This window comes from Triticum dicoccoides, chromosome 1B (assembly GCF_002162155.2).
Source record: "Triticum dicoccoides isolate Atlit2015 ecotype Zavitan chromosome 1B, WEW_v2.0, whole genome shotgun sequence".
NCBI lineage: Eukaryota > Viridiplantae > Streptophyta > Magnoliopsida > Poales > Poaceae > Triticum > Triticum dicoccoides.
This window is the reverse complement of record NC_041381.1, coordinates 317,556,943-317,564,057: the sequence shown is the minus strand read 5'-3', so window position 1 is coordinate 317,564,057 and position 7,115 is coordinate 317,556,943.

The following is a 7,115-nucleotide window of genomic DNA, read 5'->3' as shown; positions in this document are numbered from 1 at the left end:
GCCACAAGTATGTGGGACTATCGTTATCAACTTTAAATCTTTTGGCATCTACACTATGAACATGTGTAATATTACGCTCGAGATTCATTAAGAATAAACCATTGACCATCGGAGCATGACCATAAAACATATCTCTCATATAAATCGAACAACCATTATTCTCAGACTTAAATGAGTAGCCATCTCGTATTAAACGAGATCCAGATACAATGTTCATGCTCAAACTTGGCACTAAATAACAATTATTGAGGTTCAAAACTAATCCCGTAGGTAAATGTAGAGGCAGCGTGCCGACGGCGATCACATCGACTCTGGAACCATTCCCGACGCGCATCGTCACCTCGTCCTTTGCCAGTCTCCGTTTATTCCGCAGCTCCTGCTGTGAGTTACAAATATGAGCAACGGCACCGGTATCAAATACCCAGAGTTACTACGATTACTGGTAAGGTACACATCAATCACATGTATATCAAATATACCTTTGGTGTTGCCGGCCTTCTTATCCGCTAAGTATTTGGGGCAGTTCCGCTTCCAGTGACCCTTCCCCTTGCAATAAAAGCACTCAGTCTCAGGCTTGGGTCCATTCTTTGACTTCTTCCCGGTAACTGGCTTACCAGGCGCGGCAACATCTTTGCCGTACTTCTTGAAGTTCTTCTTACCCTTGCCCTTCTTGAACTTAGTGGTCTTATTGACCATCAACACTTGATGTTCTTTCTTGATTTTAGCCTCTGCTGACTTCAGCATCGAGAACACTTCAGGAATGGTCTTTTCCATTCCCTGCATGTTGTAGTTCATCACAAAGCTCTTGTAGCTTGGTGGGAGCGACTGGAGGATTCTGTCAATGACCGCCTCATCTGGGAGGTTAATGTTCAGCTGGGTCATACGGTTGTGCAACCCAGACATCTTCAGGATGTGCTCACTGACAGAACTGTTCTCCTCCATCTTACAACTGTAGAACTTGTCGGAGACATCATATCTCTCGACCCGGGCATGAGCTTGGAAAACTAGTTTCAGCTCTTCGAACATCTCATATGCTCCGTGATGCTCAAAACGCTTTTGGAGCCCCGGTTCTAAGCTGTAAAGCATGCCGCACTGAACGAGGGAGTAATCATCAGCGCGAGACTGCCAAGCATTCATAACGTCTTGGTTCTCTGGGACGGGAGCGTCACCTAGCGGTCCTTCTAGGACATATTGTTTCCTGTCAGCTATGAGGATGATCCTCAGGTTCCGGACCCAGTCCGTATAGTTGCTGCCATCATCTTTCAGCTTGGTTTTCTCTAGGAACGCGTTGAAGTTCATGTTGACATTAGCGTTGGCCATTGATCTACAAGACATATTTGCAAAGGTTTTAGACTAAGTTCATGATAATAAAGTTCTAATCAAATTATGAACTCCCACTTAGATTAGACATCCCTTTAGTCATCTAAGTGTTACACGATCCGAGTCGACTAGCCCGTGTCCGATCATCACGTGAGACGGACTAGTCATCGTCGGTGAACATTTTCATGTTGATCGTATCTTCTATACGATTCGTGTTCGACCTTTCGGTCTCCGTGTTCCGAGGCCATGTCTGCACATGCTAGGCTCGTCAAGTTAACCCTAAGTGTTTTCGCTGTGTAAAACTGTCTTACACCCGTTGTATGTGAACGTAAGAATCCATCACACCCGATCATCACGTGGTGCTTAGAAACGACGAACTGTAGCAACGGTGCACAGTTAGGGGAGAACACTTCTTGAAATTTTATAAGGGATCATCTTATTTACTACCGTCGTCCTAAGTAAACAAGATGCATAATACATAATAAACATCACATGCAATTATATAGTTGTGACATGATATGGCCAATATCATATAGTTCCATTGATCTTCATCTTCGGGGCTCCATGATCATCTTGTCACCGGCTTGACACCATGATCTCCATCATCATGATCTCCATCATCGCGTCTTCATGAAGTTGTCACGCCAACGACTACTTCTACTTCTATGACTAACGTTTAGCAATAAAGTAAAGTAGTTTACATGGCGTTATTCAATGACACGCAGGTCATACAAAAAATAATGACAACTCCTATGGCTCCTGCCGGTTGTCATACTCATCGACATGCAAGTCGTGAATCCTACTACAAAGAACATGAACTCATACATCACAATTCATCATTCATCACAACTTTTGGCCATATCACATCACATGATCAATCGCTGCAAAAAACAAGTTAGACGTCCTCTAATTGTTGTTGCATCTTTTACGTGGCTGCAATTGGGTTCTAGCAAGAACGTTTTCTTACCTACGAATCACCACAACGTGATTTTGTCAACTTCTATTTACCCTTCATAAGGGCCCTGTTCATCGATTCCGCTCCAACTAAGGTGGGAGAGACAGACACCCGCCAGCCACCTTATGCAACTAGTGCATGTCAATCGGTGGAACCGGTCTCACGTAAGCGTACGTGTAAGGTTGGTCCGGGCCGCTTCATCCCACAATACCGTTGAGCAAGAAAAGACTAGTAGAGGCAAGTAAGATGACAAAATCCACGCCCACAACAAAGTTGTGTTCTACTCGTGCAAAGAGAACTACGCATAGACCTAGCTCATGATGCCACTGTTGGGGAACGTTGCAGAAAATTAAAATTTTTCCTACGGTTTCACCAAGATCCATCTATGAGTTCATCTAAGCAACGAGTCTAGGTAGAGAGTTTGCATCTACATACCACTTGTAGATCGCGTGCAGAAGCTTGCAAGGTGATGATGTAGTCGTACTCGACGTGATCCAAATCACCGATGACCAGCGCCGAACGGACGGCACCTCCGCGTTCAACACACGTACGGGACGGGAGACGTCTCCTCCTTCTTGATCCAGCAAGGGGGAAGGAGAGGTTGATGAAGATCCAGCAGCACGACGGCGTGGTGGTGGATGCAGGGCGTCACAGCAGCAGGGCTTCGCCGAGACTACGAGGGAGAGACGTAACGGGGGAAGGTGGAGGCGCCAGGGGCTGGTTTATGAAGTCCCTCCTCTCCCCCACTATATATAGGGGTGCCAGGGGGGCGCCGGCCCTAGTAGATGAGATCTACTAGGGGGGGCGGCGGCCTAGGGGAGGTTTCGCTCCCCCCCAAGGCACCTAGGGGTGCCTTCCACCACTAGGACTCCTCCTAGGGGGAAACCCTAGGCGCATGGGCCTATAGGGGCTGGTGCCCTTGGCCCATGATGGCCAAGGCGCACCCCCTACAGCCCATGTGGCCCCCCGGGACAGGTGGCCCCACCCGGTGGACCCCCGGGACCCTTCCGGTGGTCCCGGTACAATACCGATAACCCCGAAACTTGTCCCGATGCCCGAAATAGCACTTCCTATATATAATTCTTTACCTTCGGACCATTCCGGAACTCCTCGTGACGTCCGGGATCTCATCCGGGACTCCGAACAACATTCGGGTTTCTGCATATACATATCTTCATAACCCTAGCGTCACCGAACCTTAAGTGTGTAGACCCTACGGGTTCGGGAGACATGCAGACATGACCGAGACGCTCTCAGTCAATAACCATCAGCGGGATCTGGATACCCATGATGGCTCCCACATGCTCCTCGATGTTGTCATCGGATGAACCACTATGTCGAGGATTCGATCAAACCCTGTATTCAATTCCCTTTGTCAATCGGTACGTTACTTGCCCGAGACTCGATCGTCGGTATCCCAATACCTTGTTCAGTCTCGTTACCGGCAAGTCACTTTACTCGTACCGTAATGCATGATCCCGTGTCCAACACCTTGGTCACATTGAGCTCAATATGATGATGCATTACCGAGTGGGCCCAGAGATACCTCTCCGTCATACGGAGTGACAAATCCCAGTCTCGATCCGTGTCAACCCAACAGCTACTTTCGGAGGTACCTGTAATGCACCTTTATAGTCACCCAGTTACGTTGTGACGTTTGATACACCCAAGGCACTCTTACGGTATCCGGGAGTTACACGATCTCATGGTCGAAGGAAGAGATACTTGACACTTGCAAAGCTCTAGCAAAACGAACTACACGATCTTTTATGCTATGCTTAGGATTGGGTCTTGTCCATCACATCATTCTCCTAATGATGTGATCCCGTTATCAACGACATCCAATGTCCATAGTCAGGAAACCATGACTATCTGTTGATCACAACGAGCTGGTCAACTAGAGGCTTACCAGGGACATAGTGTGGTCTAAGTATTCACACGTGTATTACGATTTCCGGATAATACAGTTATAGCATGAATAAAAGACAATTATCATGAACAATGAAATATAATAATACTTTTATTATTGCCTCTAGGGCATATTTCCAACAGACCATCCCTAAAATCCTGGGCCAAGACGCTGCGGCCCATCTACCAACGGGAAAATAACTGCAAAGTGGCAATCCAGGCCCTTGACCTAAACGAGGAATTCGCTCCTCTATCTCCCTTTGAGCAAAAACTAAGGTTGGTCATCTCTAACCTACTGCAACGTGCTATCAAACAAAAGATCGCATTTTGGAAGCAGAGGGGGAAGATTAGAGTCGCCATCGATGGGGACGAAAATTCCAGGTTCTTCCACGCTTCTGCAACACAACGCTCTCGCTCAAACAAAATCCCTCTGCTTATTCATAACTCCTCCGAAGTTTTCCTGCACGAACAAAAAGCCGATATCCTAAAGAACTACTTCCAACAACTAATCGGAAATACAAAAAACGCCACTTGGAACTTCAGTTTACAGCAACTATACCCCTCTCCCCTTCCCCAACTTTCAGATCTCACACAACCCTTCTCACAAGATGAAATCCATCAGGCTTTTCTCACCATGAACGCAAACGCAAGCCCCGACCCGGATGGCTTTGGACCAATCTTCTTTAGAAAATTTTGGCATGATATCAAACAGTCAATATTACCGTTCTTTTCTGCCTTCCACGATCAAACGGCTTCAACTTGAACGTTTTAACCGAGCCTTCATGGTTCTCCTTCCCAAAACCCTGGCGCCAATGTCTCCAGATGCTTTTAGACCAATCTCTCTCCAAAACTGTACTCCAAAAGCAGTTGCCAAAGTTCTCACTAACAGGGTCAAGCCACTAATCCCACTGCTCATTCACTATGATCAAACGGGTTTCCTTCACGGACGCAACATCGCTGAAAACTTCATTTATGCAGCCGATATCCTAAGTGCTTGCCACACACGCAAAGCGCCGACCATGGTCTTCAAGGTTGATTTCAGAAAAGCTTTTGACTCTATCTGCTGGTCCTCCCTCTTTCAAATCCTACAAGCTCGAGGTTTCCCCCCACTTTTCTGCTCCTGGGTCCAAGAAATTCTCTACACTGGGAAAACGGCCATCCTCCTAAATGGCATTCAGGGGCCATGGATCCAATGTCGATGCGGCTTAAGACAAGGAGATCCTTTTTCGCCATATTTGTTCATCATCGTTGCAGATGTCCTTCAAAGACTGGTTGCCAGTGCTTTCCAACAGAATGTTCTTTGCCACCCACTAAGACCAAATGAACCACCAGTGATGCTGCAATACGCTGACGATACTCTTATCATCGTTGCTGCTAACGATTCAACGACCTTAACCCTAAAACAAACACTCCACGATTTTGCCCTTGCAACAGGGCTGCTTATCAATTTCGAAAAAACGGCACTCCTCACCATCGCCACTGATCCATCCATGCAAAACAACATCGCCACTGCTAGTGGATGCTCATTATCCTCCTTTCCACTAATGTACCTAGGCCTTCCTCTCTCCCCCACTAAACTGCCGCTCTCAGCCTTCGACCCAATCATTGACAGCTTTCGGAAGTTCCTCTTCGGCTGGGTAGCGCGTCTGCTTTCACGCGGTGCTCGCTTAACTCTGCTAACTGCAGTCCTAGACTCACTCACAGTCTATTTTATGTCAGTTTTTCGTCTTCCTAAGTCCATCATAGCAAAACTGGACGCCATTCGGAGGGCGTTCTTCTGGTCTAATGAGGCAACTTGCATGGGGGCAAGCTGTTTAGTCGCGTGGAAAAGCGTTTGCAAACCGAAAAATACTGGTGGTTTAGGCATTAAAAATCTCGAAGTTCAGAACCGCTGCTTGCTTATGAAATTCTCCTTTAAGATTTTGCAGAACCCAAACGTCCCTTGGACACAATGGTACCACCAACAATATCCTCTTGGCATCTTAGTAAAAACTGCAATGCCCTCCTTCCTCTGGAAAATTATCAACAAAAATTTGCCACTGCTCATCGAGCACTCTTTTGTGATCACCTACAATGGGCTTTCCACCTTTTGGTTGGACACATGGCTACTACAGTCGCCTCTCCATAAAGTTTTCCCCAACCTACACTCACACTCGTTGGATGACAAGGTTCTAGTGGCTACAATATGGCAAAAAGGCTTATTAACGAACTTGCGGAACCGTCTATCTAATGCTGCTGCTCGCGAGCTGGACTGTGTATTGTTGCTGTTGCAGGATTTTCAGCAGGTAGATCGATCAGATGAACGGTCCCTCTCCCATGGGCTGCCATTCTCTGCCAAGAACGCTTACTCCTCCGTTCTTGCTGAGGACTATGCTGATCCACACCATGACTTCGTCTGGGACTCCAAGGTGCCAATAAAAGTCAAGATCTTCACCTGGCTTCTCCTCCGTGATCGGCTAAACACGAAGGCCAACATGTTTCGCAAGCATATTGCCCAATCAGCTGCTTGCCCCCGATGTCAAGACCCGCACGAGGATGCTCTCCATCTCATCTCCAACTGCTCCTATGCAACACAGGTGTGGTCCTCGGGTCTGCCGTCACCAACCTCCCTGGACGATCTGCAACAACATCCCACGATTCCTGGCCTCAACCCAAACATCTGGCCTTCGGTCGCTCTGACGGTTGCATGGAAGATTTGGGATTCGAGAAACGCCCTCGTATTCAGAAACGAGGATCACACCCATAGAATTACAATTCGTAACATTGTAGCAGATTTCTCCCTCTGGGTCTTTCGGTTCAAAAAGAAATAAGACAATACTTCTGCTAAGCAATGGCTGAATTTCCTCTCTGCTGCTATTCATTAACTATTGCTGTTGTAATCTGAACTAATGCTGTAATTCTTCGATCCTCTTTTGAGTGGTAATATATTTAG